This window comes from Chinchilla lanigera, unplaced genomic scaffold (genome assembly GCF_000276665.1).
Source record: "Chinchilla lanigera isolate Chin_1 unplaced genomic scaffold, ChiLan1.0 scaffold00014, whole genome shotgun sequence".
NCBI classification, from domain to species: domain Eukaryota; kingdom Metazoa; phylum Chordata; class Mammalia; order Rodentia; family Chinchillidae; genus Chinchilla; species Chinchilla lanigera.
The window spans coordinates 22,561,312-22,578,848 of NW_004955415.1; the positions used below are offsets into that span (position 1 = coordinate 22,561,312).

The 17,537-nt window shown below is 35.2% G+C and overlaps 1 protein-coding gene and 1 pseudogene across 2 annotated transcripts in view; one reads left to right on the forward strand and one right to left on the reverse strand.

Moving 5' to 3' along the window:
- Sptlc3 (serine palmitoyltransferase, long chain base subunit 3) overlaps window positions 1–17,537 on the forward strand; it is a 153,879-nt gene that overhangs the window by 29,119 nt on the left and 107,223 nt on the right. The window lies entirely within an intron of this gene.
- On the reverse strand, window positions 10,901–11,993 carry LOC102028529 (annotated as a pseudogene).

Consider the following 17,537-nt stretch of genomic DNA (forward strand, 5'->3'; position numbering starts at 1 on the left):
AAAAAAAAAAAAAAAAAAAAAGACACACGGTCAGCAATTATAAGTGCTTGGGTTTGAACCTAGGTCATCAGATTCCCATGCAAGTCTTACGCACCGTTATGCTCCACCTGCAATAAGACTGTCCTCCCATCCAACCTCCTCAGAAAATCTCTTCTTGAACTTTTGTGTTCCCTCTTTATCAGATTTACATTTTGCTTATGTTAATGTCATCTGTACCCACATCTGACCATACACATCATTGCATCATCAGTTCTGGGAGAAAGAAGCTATTTTTACTGATTTCCTATCTCCTTTCATGTTAGCCTAGGATAGAACAAAATAGGCAGTCAGTTTAAAAAACAAAAAACAAAACAAAAAAAAAAAGAGCTATCAAACTGCATGCAGAGAAATCATCTGTAAAGTTGGGCCTGCCTAGCATGTCTCAACTTCCTGTTCATTTCCACTTGTGACAAGACTTTAGGAAATAAGCCCTGGGGTGTTCCATGTCCAAAAAAAAACTAAGCACTCTAGGCAAGGTGGCTCAGGATCTGCTTATTCAACCATATAAAAAGAAAATTAGAAGATATCAAATTGCATTAAAGAGCAGAATGTGCTTCATTTGTAGACTTGTTAAACAAGATTCTACATTTCATCTACTTCATTTTTTTATTTTAAAGAGAAGAGAAAAACCATAAAAATAATGATGCAGAATTTTAAAACAGGATAGGAAATTAACAATGGTTATTATATTGCATATTGTTATCTTCAAAGCAGTTGCTGCTATAGGCATGCAAAATTGATCAAACAATATAAGCACAAACTCAGTGAACTAGAAGAAATAAGTAGTATAATTATCTTAGCTATCTTGTGTATATGAAAATATTTCCTTTTCCCTTCCCTCTTTTCTCCTTTCCCCCATCCCAGTTGTTCTTTCCTTTTGAACAGTTTCTTTCCTTTTCACAATATCTATTGCACATCTTAGATCTTGTTTATGCTTTCAGTTCCTTACACTAGGGAGACAATACAATTTAACACATGTGAGTCTAGTTTATCTAGTCTAGTTTATTTCACTTATAAGTATGGTCTCTAGTTGCATTCATTTACCTATAAAAGCCTATAATGACCTCTTTTTTATCCAATCCTCAGTGGATGGGTATTTAATTTTTTCCCAAGATTTAGCTATGACAAATTGTGCTGCTATAAACATAGGTGCACATATATTGCTGTGGTATGAAGTTTTTAACTGTTCTGGGAAAATACCCAGAAAGGAAATAGCTGGGTAGAATGAGACCTGTAATCTTAGTTTTCTGTGGAATCTGCACACTGATTTGCACAGTGGTTGCACCAATCTAATTCCCACCAACAGTACAGAGGTGTTCATTTTTTGCCACAGTCCTGCCAACATTTGTTATTGATTGATTGATTGATTTCTTGATGATAGCCATTCTTTCTGGGGTGAGATGGAATGTTGGTGTTGTTTTAATTTGCATTTCTTGAATGACAAATGATACTGAACATTTTTTCATATATTTATTTGCCATTTGTATTTCTTCATCTGAGAAGTGTGTATTCATCCCAGATGACCACTTTTGTATTGCGTCTTTGAATTTTGGGGTCCTGATTTTGTTCAGTTCTTTATATGTTCTAGATAGAAGTACTTTGCCTGAGGGATAATTAGCTAACATTTTTTACCCAATCTGTGGGCTTTTGTTTCACTCTGTCGGTGATTTCTTTTGATGTGCAAAACTTTTTAATAAGATAAGATCCCAGTTGCTGATTATTTGAAGTACTTCTTGTGCAGTTTTTTTTTTTATGAACTTTCTGCCTATCTCTATATCTTCAAGATTTCTATCTAATTTCTCTTCCAGTAGATTTATTCTTTCTGTTTTAATATTGATGTCTTAGATCTATTTTGACTTTAGTTTATTGCATGGTGATAGACATGAGTATAGTTTTAGTCTTTGGCATATGAAAGCCAGTTTTTCCAGCACCATTTATTAAAGAGATTATCTTTCTTCCAGTGAATGTCTGACCCCTTTGTCAGAGATAAATTGGTTGATTGTATTTGTAATTGTGATTTTTTTAACCTGTTACACTGATCCTTGGGTCTGCTTTTTGCCAGTATTATGTAATGTTATCACAGTAGCTTTGTAGTATAATTTCAAATCATGCATTTTGATGTCTCCTGCCTTGCCTTTGTTACCCAGGATTGCCTTTGCTATTCTATGTCTCTTCTGGTTTCAAATGAATTTTAGGAATGTTTCTCTAGATCTGTGAGGTACATTAATGGGATTTTGACAAGGATTGCATTAAATCTGTATAACAGTTTGAGGAGTATTGCCATTTTCACAATGTTGTGTCTTCCTATCCATGAGCAAGGAATACCTTTCCATTTTCTGATATCTTCTTGAATCTCCTTTTCAGAGGATTGCAATTTTCACTGTATAGATCTTTTACTTCCTTTGTTAGATTGATTCCTAAGTATTTCATTTTTGAGATGCTATGGTGAAGGGTGTGTTTTCCTAATTTCTCACTCAGTGAGTTTGTTGTCTGTGTACAGGAATGCTATTGATTTTTGAGTGCTGACTTTCTATCCAGCTATGTTACTGAATTTGCTTTTTAATTCTAGAAGTGTTTTGGTGGAGTTTGGGGGATCTTCTATGTAGAGTATCATGTCATCTGCAAGGAATGATAGTTTAGCTTCTTCTTTTCCTAAATTTATTTCTTTTTTCTCTCTTTTGTTTAATTCCTCTGGCTAATTTTTCCAGAACTGTATTGAACAGGAGAGGTGGTAGTGGATATCTTTGTGTTGTTTCTGATTTCAGAGTGAAAGTTTTCGGGTTTTGTCCATTTAGTGTGATGTTGGCTATTGGTTTCTCATTGGTGGTTTCTATCAGATTGAGTTAAAGACCATCTATTCTGATTTTCTATACAGTTTTTATCATGAATGGGTGTTGAACTTTGTCAAAACCTTTTCTGCATCTATTGAGATGATTGTATGATTTTTGTCTTTGGCTCTGTTGATATGCTGTAGTATGTTTATTGATTTGCATATATTGAACCATCCCTGCATCCCTGGGATGAATCCTACTTGGTTATGATATATAATCTTCTTGATGATTTGCTGCATTCTGTTTCCCAGTATCTTTTCAAGGATGTTTGTACAGATGTTCACTGGGGAGACTGGCCTGCCATTCTCTTTTCTGGTTAGGTCTTACCCTGGTTTTGGTATCAGCGTAATACTTGCCTCCAAGAATGAGTTAGGGAGAATGCCTTCCCTTTCAATTTCATTAAAGAATTTTAGGAGTATTGGCATTAAATCTTCTCTAAACATCTTGTAAAATTCAGCCATGGATCCATCAGAATTTTGGCTTTTCTTTGTTGGTAAGTTTTTAATTAAAATTTTTATTTTATTAACTGATATTGGGCTATTCAAAATTTTTATATCTTCTTGATTCAACTTTCATAGTTCATAGGTTTCTAGGAATTTGTCCATTTCTTCTGTGTTTTCCATCCTATGAGTGTAGATTTTCAAAGTAGGTATTGATGATCTTTTGAATTTCCCCAGAATCTGTAGTGATTTCACTGTTTTCATTCCTTGTTGCATGAATTTGAGTCTTTTCTTTCATTATTTTGATGAGGTTGGCTAGGGGTTTATCAATTTTATTTATTCTTTCAAAGAACTAAATCTCCACTTCATGAATTCTTTGTGTTAGTTTCATAGTCTCAATTGTGTTAATTTCTCCTTTGATCTTTATACTTTTCTCCCTTCTATGGGCTTTGGGCTTGACTTGCTCTTCTTTTTCTAGAAGATTGAGGTACAACATTAGGCTGTTTATTTCTGCTCATTCTGTTTTCCTGATGTGACAATTCGCTGCTATAAATTTCCCTCTTAGCACTGATTTTATTGCATTTTATTCCATAGGTTCCAATAAGTTGTATTTGCATTTTCATTTGATTGTAGATATTGTTTAATTTCTTCTTCAATTTCATCTATGATTAATTGGTTGTTTAGGAGGGTGTTATTCAGTTTCCATTTGTTTATGGAGTTTGTATGATTTCTTTTGCCTTTAGTTTCCAATTTCCTTGCACTGTGATCATATAATAAGCATGGGATAATTTCAATTCCTGTGTATTACTTAAGCATGTTCTGTGGGCTAGTATATGGTCTGTTTTAGAGAATGTCCCATGTGCAGCTGAGAAGAAAGTATATTATGATGTTGTTGGGTAGAACACTCTGTAAATGTCTACTAAGTTCATTTGTTCACAGGTTTGGTCAGTTCTGTTATTTCTTTGCTGATTTTTTGTCTAGTTGATCTATCTCTTTGTGACAGTGTGGTATTAAGGCCCTGTATTACAATTGTGTCATTTGATGTTTCATGTCTATTAATATTTGTCTGATGTACTGGGTGCTGCTGTATTTGGTGCATATATATTTATGATAGTTATCTCTTCCTCTTAAAGTTTTCCCCTAACAAATATGTTGTGAGCTTCTTTATCTCCTTTGATCATTCTTGGTTTGAAGCTCACTTTTTTTCAAACAAAATATCTACCCCTGCTTTTTTCTTAGTACCTGTCACATGGAGTATTGCTTCCTATCCTTTGACTTTCATTCTCTGAACTTTTTGTGAGTCAAATGTGGTTCTTGTACACAACATATTGTTGGATCTTGTCTTGATTCATTCTGCCAATCTGTTTCTTGTGAATCACTAAGCGTGGCCATTTATAATGATGGTCCTAACTACTACTTATTGGCTTATCTTTGTCATGTTATTTTCCTGCTGTTGCTTCCTTTCTTTTCCCCTCTGTTTAATTGCTTGCCCTGCCTGATTGTTTCATTGTGATGTTCTTGGAATTGTGGTCATTTTTATCTTTGTCTAATACATCTTTCTGTACCCTTTGTAGTGTTGGTTTGGTGGTCATGGATTTCTTCAGATGTTCTTTGTCATGGAAGAATTTTATTTCTCCATTAATTTTGAAAGATAGTCCTGCAAAGTACATCATTCTGGGTTGGAAGTTGTTTTCTTTCAGGATTTGAACTATTTCATTCCAAGCACTTCTTGAGGGTTTGTGTTGAGAAGTTGACCATGATTCTTGTAGGTTTCCTTTATAAGTGATCTGTTTTTTTCTCTAACAGCATTTAATATTCTATTTTTGTACTGAATTTCGGAGATCTTGATTATTGTATGTCTGGGTGTAGATTTATTTTGGTCATGGCTGTTTGGGGCTCTATATGTCTCACTTAACTATATGTCAGATTCTGTTTCAATGCTTGGGAAATTTTCTGCTAGTATTTCTCCAAATATTCTTTTTATATCAATTGTGTTGACTCATGCTTTTTCATTCACACCTATAAATCTTACATTGCTTTTGTTTGCATCATCTTTATGTTGTTGAATCATTTTCTGGTACCTTGTGATTTTTAAGAGGTCTTTCTTTTCATGATCACCAATTGCAATTCTGTCTTCAAGGTCTGAAAGTCTATCTTCAGTTTCATTCAAGAGGTTTTGCCAGCTTCAAATTAAATTTTTAATTTCCTGAATATCTCTTTGAATCTGTTTCATGAATTCTAATTCTTTCCTATAATGTTCATTCAAGGTTTCCATCATTTTCCTATGCTCCTCTATTTTTTCATTTATGTCATCTTTGAATATTTTGAGCAATTCTTTCATTATGGTTGTTATTTCTTTTTTTTAATCTGAAAGATTATTTCTGATCTGATTTCCTCGATATCCTCATGGAGTTTTTCTTTACTTCAGTTGCTATCATTTCAGAAATTTTAGGTATATGTCTTCCAATTTCTTCTATGTTGATGTCTCCTAGACTTGTTCTAGGTGAGCTGGGGGTCTGAGATTGCATTTTGATTTTTGGTCTTGTCATTTTCTATTTCACAAAAATGCTTTGTTTTATTTTCTGTGATCTTTGTAAGATTTTGTTGTAGATAGCTATACCACTGATATCAAGGCCTCTCTAGGAAAAGTCTGCTCTTTTGTGGGGTATTCTGTGTGGGGGAGATTCTTGGTTTGTGTCTGTCCCAAGATCTTACCTTCCCAGTTTACTAAGAGTGGGATGTTGGTATCTGTTTCACTCAGTCCCCAGTCTTTTGGTGTAGGGTTGTGGTGAGGTTATTACCCCCAGAGATTCCTAATATTGTTACAGAAGTGAGAACAACTGATTACAACAGATAAGACATCCTCAATAAAGTAGTACAGTTATCAATAATGGTAACATCAAGAACAATTTAGAAACTGATAAACTGTGGTCATTATTGATATTGTACTTTAGACCATAGATGCAGAGTCTATAGTCATATAACAGAACCGGAGGTAAATTAGGCATTTGATTCAATGTGTTTACCCTAGGTAGAGTGGATTTACCCTGTGTGGGGAAATTTAGGAAAGATGATGTGTTAGATAAAGATAACTGGAAAGGAAGTAGTGATAAGGCTGGAGGACAAAGGATGCTCATGATTTTTGGAAAACTAGAGAAGTGGGTAGAGCAGAAAGAATGAAGGAGTATTCGAAGGACATCTGAACTTGGTCTCTGAGTTTGGGGGATGGGATTAGAACAAGAAAAAGAAAAAATTGGGAAAAATAAAAGGAAAAGAAAGTAAGATAATAACAAAGATACAACAGAATAAAGTAAAGTGAAATAATATATATAAAAAGAAGGGGTGTTCCTGCCCACCTGTTTCTATTCTGTGTGTCTTTGTCCCTAAGCACCATGCTTGTTCACCTAACTTACCACCTGTTGGCTCATATTTGGGACTTTTCCATCTTACTATTCTCATCTGGCAATCATGAGTCAAAGTCTTTCAATCAGAAACTGGCTGTAAATTTCAAGAAAATCACTCTACTATATTTAGCCACCTATGAGGTTTAGAGATGCAAATATTGCAAAGAAAGAAGAGAGAGAGAAATTATGATCCTCACAGAATGGCATTGAATGGTTTTGAGTTTATTTCTCCAGGTGTACCTTTGTAATTTAGCCATAAATCAACCAAAAGTTAATTTGGGGAACAAGTTCAATCAAGGTTCTGAAGTCACCTACATTGGGTCACCTTCTTCCATTATGACATCCATAAAAATATCATGTCCCTAAATTCTGTTCCAAGTCTATTGCTCTTTTTCTTAATGATCTTTCCTGAGTAACTTCACCTTCATCCACAACTTACCCTGTGCCTCATTACAGTTGACTCCCAGATCATCTACTTCAATGTTTTGTGTTGTAGATTGAATCTGGGACCTTTTTACTGAGCCACAGCCATAGCCTTTTTAATTTTTTAAATTTGGAGACAGGGTCTTCTAAGTTGCCCAAGCTGAGCTCAGACTTGTGATTCTCCTGCCTCAGTTTCCCAGAGTGCTGAAATCACAGGCATGAACTGTTTTAACATTCCCATTTCTGTGAGCAATCACTGCCTCTAATTTAGTATGCCCTGTACAGACTCATTGCCTTTCCTCCAATGAACAGCCCTCCCCCTCAACAACACTGCACATACTGCTGTTTGCATAAACTTCCCTTGTCCTCTCCCATAAACTCACACCTACATAGGCACAATGTTTCATCATACCTTCCTTCATGTTGCTCTCAGTCCCTTTGGCTACAGTCTAGACAAATCCAGCAAGGAATCCAGTTGTGTACCTCCACTGCATAAAGGAAATCTTAACTGGTTAGAGAGTCACCTAGAATGGCTGGAGACAGATGTTCAAAGGTGAAGTGCAGAACAGAACCAAGAAGGATAACCGAAATGCTAGTACTAGCAAAGCAAGATCAGCATCCTTCAGACCTATATGATTAGTGTGATGACCTAATTAGAGGTCAGTTATGCAGAGTTGCATCTCTTTTTATCTTGAATCCAAAGGCCAGCGTGTTGTGTGCTTGTTGTAAGCATCCAATGAATGCCTTAAGTAAAAGGTAATAATTGCAACTTCTTATCTTTCACTCAAGACATCATATTAAGTAATGCTTTCTCGTTTTTATGATTTCAAGCCATCAGGTAGTGTTTGAGGAAGACACAGCATGTAAAAACAGCACTCTCAATGTTGGTTTTGGATGGTTACAGAGGCAACCTGATGTAATGTGTAAATAAGGAGGCAAGGGATTATAATAATCTTTTGTGGAGAGTTTTTCTTCAGTACTGGGCTTGAATCCAGAGTCTTTGCAATGAGAACTATATCCCTAGCCTTACATCTCCAGCCATTTTTTGAGACAGGAACTTGTAAGTCATTAAATTACTTAAGCTGAGCTTGACTTTGAAGTCCTTCTGCCTCAGTCTTCAAGGGTGCTGGGATTACAGGGATGCACCACCATAATCACTTTTTATGTTGGAATTTTTACTTTATTTAGCATTGTAAAAAGGCTTGTGTATTTTTTTATTAGTTCGTGTTTGCACTACATAATGATTGCATTTATTATAGGGAATTGGTACAATTAATCCTTCTTTTCTGATCACCCACTCTTCCCCCACCTCCTGCTCCCTCCAGCTCTTGGTCCTCTTTCCATTTGCAAAAGTACTATTTTCCTCATTTTTCCTGTAAATTCTCCTCCCCGCAACTTCCCCTCATTTTTTGTTCCCCAATTCACTTCAAAAAGATCTCCCTACATCCTATTTAGCTATTTTCTATTTTGTTCTTTATATTTTTTGAGTTTCTTATATAACAAAAATCATGCTCTTATATAACAAAATATTTAAGCTTGTTATTTTATTTAATGTTATGGTCTCAAGGTGCATCCATTTACTTATAAGTGCCTCAAGTTTATTTCTTTTTGTAGAATATTAGTACTCCATTGTGAAAAATATCACATTTTCTTTATCCATTCATTGGTTAATGAGTATATAGGACATTTCCAAAATTTCGCTATTAAGAATTGTGCTACTATGAACACTGGCATACTCAGATCACTATAATATGATGTCTTTAACTCTTTCAGGGAGATGTCTAGAACAACAGCTGGGTCAGATGGAATTTCTAGTTTTAGTTTTTTGAAAAACCTCTACATTGATCTCCATAGTGGTTGTACTAGTTTACATTATCATCAATAAAGTAAAAGAATTCTGTTTTCCCCACATCCTTACCCTTATTTGTTATTATTTGATTTTTTGAGTAAGATGGTATCTTAATATTGTTTTGATTTGCATTTCTCCAATGGCCAGTGATCTTGAGCATTTTTTCATGTGTTCATTTGGGCATTTGTACTTCTTATAAGAAGTTTCTATTCATTTCTCTTGCCAATTTTTATTGGGTCTTTCAGTTTTTAGGGATTTTTTTTTTTAGTCCTTCATGTATTCTAGATGTTAGTCTATTGTCCAAGTAAAAGCTGGCAAAAATTTTTACCATTATGTAGGTTGTCCTTTCACTATGTGGTTTGTTTCCTTTGCTGCTTTTAATTTAATATAATCTGGGACTCTACTGGTGCCTAGGAATTTTAGAATATTTTCCCTATATCTGTGAGAAATGCTGTAGTTATTTTGGTTGGGATTGTATTAAATCTATCTTCAGTTTTGGGTGTACAACTATTTTGATTATATTGGTTCTGTCTCTCCAGGAACATGAGATATATTTCCTTTTTTTTTTTAATACCACACTGAAGTTTAATTGTAGAAGTCTCATACACCAGGACAGCAATATTCATAGGCAAAGTCTCTTAACAGTATTATAGCAGACATCTTCATAAAGTCCATACATATGATACACTTGAAGTATTAAAAGATACAGATGACTCAGCAGTAAAATTTTAGAACTACATCCTATTAGAACATTTAATCAAAAATGAACCTGAATCTTTCTATGATATACCAGTCAGGAAACTAGGTCAGAATATATTTCTCTGTCAAAATTAGCTTGTTCATCTATAAGTCAATTAAGAATACTACCTGCTGAGTCAGACAGCAGAGGACCTCTCTTCTAGAATATTTATTCTGTCTCAGATATTAACATCACATTCAAAATACTTGTAAGGGTCAAACTGAAAATTACCATTTACTCTACCAAATAAGTGTAATCTATACTGACCTGGAAATAAATTCAGGTCCAAATTTTTAGTGTGAAACAAACAGGAAAATTCAGAAACAGTAAATTTTTCTAATTTAAGTAAATGATACATAGGTATAATAGATGATAATTCATGTTTAAAACTAGTAAATTATTGAAAAGACAAAGGCACTCATTCATGTTCCATACATTAGAGAGGATACATGGGCATGTTTAAGTCACTGAAATGGTCAAGAGTCAATATTTTACTGGTTAATGTTATATTCTTAAAAGTATTATGAGTTTTATATGGTAACAATTTGAAGTCCACATGATGCTAAACATCAAGCACCTGTTAGCTGAAGAGACTCCAACATTTTAATACATAAGATATTTAGACGATAGTTCCTTTGTTGTCAAAAATAGTGATCACTGGCACCAAATAATTAAATGAAAATATCATGCCAAGTCATCTCAGCAAGATGGAAATACTGAGGATCTACCAATTTTTGTTATCTTACAGTATTATAGGAATTGAAAGTCTGAAGTTATATATTATGTTACTACTACCTTTGAATAGCTACAGTACAGTATATATTTAAGGATGGCTTTGTTTAGAAGATTGGAAAAGTGCCCATGGAATAATCACTATTATCTCAGTGTCATAGGTCAATAAAACACAACTGTATCTGGTGGATGCTGTAGAGAAAATGGCAACTTTAACAAAGGAGTGCTTCCAAAGGCATTTCTTTTAGAGGTGGTTGTTTTTCTACATTTCAGAAAGACTAAGTAACATGATGTGGCTATCTTAACTAAACTTCCATTTAGGCAAAGTTATAGTACATCTTCCCAAACTACCATTCTTTCTGTCCACTGTGCTGGCTCTAATATCCCATGATCCACTCTAATGTTTTGGTCTTCCTTCTTTTGCAATGTGGCAGCCTCTGCTACTATCCACTGAGTAAGTAGACCACCAATTAATAGGTGGTCACGGAATCTGTCTCACCAAACGCGTTGTTAGACCATGGTAGAGTGACCCATAGCCTTTGCCTTGAAACACCAAAGACAGTGTCTTAAAAAAGGATCTGTATTTTGTTCCTTCTACATGTAATCTTGTTCTTATGACTTCATGTGGATATGCTATCCCTGTGGCACAAGTTTTTGAGGTGGCAGCAACAAGCGTCATTTCCACAAAATCTGATGCTTCTTTCACAGACTTTTCCCCATTTTCCATTATGGGTGCAGTCTTACAATCCAGTAACTTTTGTTTTTTACTTTCATAAATAACAAAATGGATAACAGTCTCTAATATGCCAGCATAGGAAGCAGACATGCCCCTGTAAAATCCTGTAAGTCCATCTGTCTGATACACCTTATGGATACATTCAAAAGCACCCATTTGCTTTTCCCCATGGTTCCTTGCATCAGCTGTAACTGAGTCCTTATAAGCCAAATGGGATTGGTTGCAGGGATTGCAGTAAAACCTGCCATTGCAGCTGAAATCATGTGAACCTGGGTAGAATCAGGATCAAATACACCACTCAATATTTCCTTGCAGTTGGAGTAAGCAGCAAAGTATAGTGCTCAGAAAGGAGCCACCCCCACTAATATTGGGGCCTAATCCTCTAAACAAGGAGCAAGACTCTTCTTTTTCCAAAATCACCTTTAGGCAATAGAGGGGTCCAGGAGATGCTATTTGGTTAATACCAATTCCAGCCATGGTGTTCAGCTGAACTGCAGAGATATAAAGTGTCTCAGAAGACTATTGTAGCAGTGTTTCTACAACCTCTAGTGGACATGTCAGAATAGCTCCTACTGTACCACCACATCCCCCAGCAAAGAGATGATTCGTGTGTCCCTCTGGTTCATTCTTTCTCCAGCGCGTCCCCCAGGCGCTGAGGTGTGACGCAGATTGGGCTGCCCGCTACAGTGGGTGGCTTCAGTCCCAGAAGGAGACATACAACGCGCCAGGGATGACAAGAGAATGGCCAAGATGCAGACGGCAACCTGCGAAACTCTCCCCTCGCATCGCCACCACTGGCGCCCCGCTTGCCTTCAGCGTTCTGTATTTCCATTTTTGATGTCCTTTTATTTGTTTTGTTTTTGTTTTTGTTTTCTTTTCTTTTCTTTTCTTTTCTTTTTTTGTATCGGGAATCGAACTCAGGATCTTGCACTTGCCAAGCAGGCGCTTGTGCAGCTAAGCTATACCCCCAGCCCTTGATGCCTTTTTGAATTTCCTTTTTCTGAGTGATGTAACTTTCATTGTAGAAGTCTCTCATTTCCTTAGGTTATTTTCTAAGTATGTAATTTTTCTTGATGGTATTGTGAATTACATTGTTTTCCTAATTTCTTTCCCAATGAGTTCATTATTAGTGTATAGGAAAGCTAGGGATTTTTGTGTGTTTATTTTGTATCCTGCCATGTTGCTGAATTTGATTATTAATTCTAGGAGTCTTTTGGTTGAATTTTTGGGTCTTGTAAGTAAAGGATCATGTCATCTGCAGATAATGATACTTTGACTTTGTCCTTTCCTATATACAGGCCTTTTATTTCTTTCTTTTTCCTGATTGCTCTGGTTAATGTTTCAAGGACTATGCTGAACAGATGTGGTGATAGTAGAGTGCTTTTTCTTGTTTCTGAATTTATAGAGAAAGCTTTTAGTTTTTCCCCAATTAATTTCACATTGGTAGTAAGTTTGTCATAAATGGCTTTTATCAGCTTGAGATAAGACCCCTCTATCACTATTTGCTTCACAGTTTTTCATGAATATATGTTGGACTTTGTCAAAGCCCTTTTCTGTCTATAGAAATGACCACGTGATTTTTTCCTAGCTTCTGTTTATGCAACAAATTATATTTATTTATTTGCATATGTTGAACACTCCTTAAATCCTGGGATGAAACCTACTTGATCATGGTATGTAATCTTTTTGATGGCTTGTTGAATTCTGTTTGCCAGGATCGTGTTGAGAACTTTTGCATCTATGTTCATCAGAGAAATTGGCCTATAGTTTCTTTTTTTGCTTAGATCCTTGTCAGATTTTGGTAATGTTAGCTTCCAGGAATGATTTTGGAAGTATATCCTCCCTCTTGATTTCATTAAAAGGCTTGAGAAATATTAATGTTAGATCTTCCTTGAAATTCTTACAAAATTCAGGTTCCAGTTGCATGAAATATTGTTATCCTTCCTTTGACTTTTAGTCTATGAACTGTCTTTTCCTTATTGGGTCAAATGTTTCTTATACAGCATACCATTGGATTTCTGTCTTGGCCCATTCTGCTAATCTGTGTTTTTTGAGTGGCAATTTGCAACCTTACACATTGATAAAGTTCATCAGATCCTGGATTCTTCTTAGCTGGTAGGATTTTTGTAACTACTTTGATTTCATTGCCTGTTATATGATTATTCCACATATTTAAGTTTGCTTCATTCAGTTTTGGCAAGTAGTATGTGTCTAGGAATCTCTCCATTTCTTCTGAGATCCCCAAATTTTGGGCATTTAGGTTTTATGAAGTAGTTGCTGATACTCTTCAGAATCTCAGTGGTGTCTGTTGTGATTTCACCTTTTTCATTTCCAAGTGCATGGATTTGTGTCTTTTCTTTCCTTTTTTTTGGTAAGATTAGTTAAGGGTTCATCTGTTTTGTTAATTTTTTGTAAAGAATCAGCATTTGACTCACTGATTCTTTGTATTTATTTTTTAGTCTCCATTTCATTGATTACTTCTCTGATCTTTATAATTTCCTTCCTTGTACAAGCTCTGTATTTATATTGTTCTTGTTTTTCTAGGACCTTTCAGTGTATCATTAGGTAATTTATTTGGGCTCACTCTATGTTGTGGGCAGTCATAGCTATGAACTTCTACATAGGACTGTTTTCATTGTGTCCTATAAATGTGGTATGTTGACTGGCATGATCATTTAATTCTAGGAACTGTCTTAATTTTTCCTTAATTTTTTCTGTGACCCATTGATTATTCAAGAATGGGTTGTTTAATTTCCATATGTTTGCATGATTTCTATGGTTTTGCATTGATTTCTAGTTTCATTGCATTGTGATCTGATAATATGCATGATAAAATATTGATTCTTTAAATTTATTTAACCATTTTTATTAGCTGATATGTAGTCTCTTTTGGAGAACATTCCACATGCTGCTGTAAAGAAATTATATTCTGTTGTTGGCAGGAACTCTCAGTATACATCTACAAAGTCTATTTGTTTAAAGGTTCTGTTCAACTCTGACATTTCTTTGTTGATTTTTTTGTTCAATTGATGTATCTATTTGGATAGTGGGGTATTAAGGTCACCTAGTATAATTTTATTAATTTTTATCTGATATTTTATGTTCACAAGTGTTTGATTTATGAAGTTTGGTGCATATATGTTTATGGCTGTTATCTCTTCCTGTTGAACAGCTCTGCTAACCAATATGAAATTTGTCTCTTTTGATCAGTTTTGGTTTAAACTCTCCTTTGAAAATAGAATAGTTACTTCTGATTGTCAGGTTCTTCTTGTTTGGAATATTGTTTTCCTTCCTTTGATTTTTAGTCTATGAATTTCTTTTTTGGTTAGATGTGTTTCTTATATACAACATATCATTGGATTTTGTTTATTGATCTCTTCTGCTAATCTTTGTCTTGATTGGCAAATTGCAACCTTAAACATTAACAGTTATAATTGAGAGATAATGACTTATTCCTGCTATTGTATTATTTTCTGTTACTGTTTTCCTTTCCTTTCCTTCTTAATTTCTTTCCCTACATGGGACCCTTTCCTATTGTTAGTTTCATTCTCTCTCTCTAGAATATTCCTAAGAATTTTTCAGTGTTGGTTTGTTGGTCATTTATTGATCTTAGTGGTTATTATCATAGAAATAGCTTACTTTTCCATCAATTTTGAAGAATAGCTTTGCAAGATACATATGTTTAGGTTGAATATGGTTTTCTTGTCTAAAAGAGAAAAGAAAAGAAGACCACTTGAAACACTACATTCCAAGTTCTCCTTCCCTTTGAGATTTTTGTTGAGAAGTCTGTAATTTTGATGAGAATTCTGTAATTCTGATGGGCTTTCTAGTATTGCTCTTCTCTAACAGCTTTTAAAATTCTGTTCTTATGTTGGATCTCTGATATTTTAATTATGATATGGCACATAGTGCATTTTTCCTGATAACAGCTATATGGGGTTCCGTATTGCTTGATTATCTGTGATTTAAATTCTTTTTCTGTGTCTGAAAATTTTTCTGCCATTACTTCTGTAAACAAGTTTATTTTTGCCCTTTGTGCTGTCTTGTGATTTTTTCACCAATTCCAGTTACTCTTAGGCTAGTCTTCTTTGTATCATCTAGCACCTTCTGGATCCATTTTTCATGTTTACTTGTTTATAAAGTGTCTTTCATTAATTAATCAACAACTTTGGCCCTGACATCTAGATCTGACACTCTGTCTTCACATGGCTGCTTTTGTGGCCCATGCATTCAATCATATTTTTAATTTCCTGGGTTTCTGTTTGGAATTTGTTTATGGACTCTCATTATTTTCTGTACTGGGAAGTTATATTTTGCATCTCTTTCTTTAGCTCTGTGAGGTGTTTACTAGTGTCTTCTCTAGACTTGTTGATCATTTGTTTCATTGGGATCGTTATCCGTTTAGCTGTATCATCCTTAAATTTGCCAAGCACCTTGTTCATCTCTTTTGTTATTTGCACTGATATTATTTCAGATATTTCTGCTGTTTGGCTTTTGATTTCCTCTCCCTTGATGCCTCCTGAATCAGCTTTGAAGAGTTGGGAGTTTTTGGAGGCATGCTGTTACCTTGTCTTCTTATGTTTCTTGTTTGTCCATTTGTTTGTTTGTTTTCTGTGCTGGAGTTTCCTGGTTGACTATAGTGGTACCTCTGTTTCAGTAACATCCTTGGAATATAGCTAACTATTGGCCTTTGCTTCTGTCTCAGGATCTAGCTACCTCCATTTATTTTAGACAGGAGGTTGAAATTTATTTGGTCTTTTACCTGATTCTTTGGGAATGAGCCCAAAGAATTGTTTATGACCCTCTGGCAATCCAGATATTGTCATACACATAAAAGTGATTGACAGCATTAAATATATCACATTGGCCATAGTGGTAAATTCAGCAACAGTAGCATCAAATATAAACTGGATACTGACAGACTTCAAAAACCATTCATAAATCACCCTTCACAAATCAAAGAAATCTATGATTTTAGTATAGACACTTAGGCAACCCAGATTTTTACCTCCAGTAAATCAGACCCTGGTCTCTCCTGGATGTAGATACTGTCACAGGAGCTCAAGCAGACTACTGGACTCAATATCATCAACTTCAGATTCAACCCCCTCTGAAGGTTACACCCACCAAATCTGGCCTATCGCCATAGAATGAAGCACCTCAGTCTTCTTGGCCTGAGCTTGACCTTCTTGGGGAATTTTAGGGGTTCTATTTCTAGTCTTCACTTTTTCTAAGTCTCTCTCCTGTGGCCATCTCATACCTTCTCTCTACAGTAAGGTAACACTTCAGTCCTGGCATGTAACTCTCCTCCAGGTCTCCTCCTAAATTTGGTCAGACATTTGTATGTCACTCTGCCACCCCGTTCTAAGGAGATCCAATGTGGAGAACCAGCTAGAAGTCGGTAATTTGACCATAGTGGTGAGGGGCCAGCCTAGGTGGGGTCCTCTGCATTTTTAAGAATAACAAGTAATGTTAAGATCAAAATATTCACTTATTATATTTTTTTCATCTATTTTGTGGCTTGGGGAAAATCTTCAGGGACATAAATCACATTAAGATCTCAAAAAATACTGCAATCCAAACAATATAGAAGAAATGAAGACAGCATGATCTGGAACACTGTGTTGCTTGTGCTGGTAGCAAAGACTATGAGAATAGCCAGAACAGCATTTATAATTAACATGATTTACTATAATGCATCATTCTCAATATAAATGTAAGCTAAATGTGATAGTTGAATTTAATTGTCAATTTGACTAGATTAAGAGACTCTGGAGTGGTGATTTGTTCACAGAGGCATTATACTCCTCAGTGGATTCATCCACTGATGTTCATACTCAATGTCCCATTAGGATGTGGGGACCAGTTAAAAGAGGTAGGTCACTATGAATGTGCCCCTGGAGGAGACATCTCTTACTGGCACTCTTCCCCTGTGCTCTGTTTCTCACCACGAACTAAACAACTTTCTTCCACCTTTGCTTTCTGGCAACATGATTCTGGAACTGGCCAATAATGGGCTGAAACCTCCGAAACTGAGCCACAGTTAAACCTCTTCTCTCTTATATTGTGGGTGGCAGGATTTTTACCACAGCAACAAAAAGTGGACAAATATATTAAACTGATACATTAAGTAGTAGTGTACATTTAATACCATTTGGCACATCTCTAATAGCTACATGATCTAAGTGCTAAAAACACTTTTTATGAATTATTTCATTGGGAAATGAATCTAATGGACATATATTGATTGAAAGAAATAATGAATGAATCCATAAATGTTTATGCTTTCATTAATTTATTAAATGTATTAAATGAATACCAGCATTAGCATTAATGCTAGTATA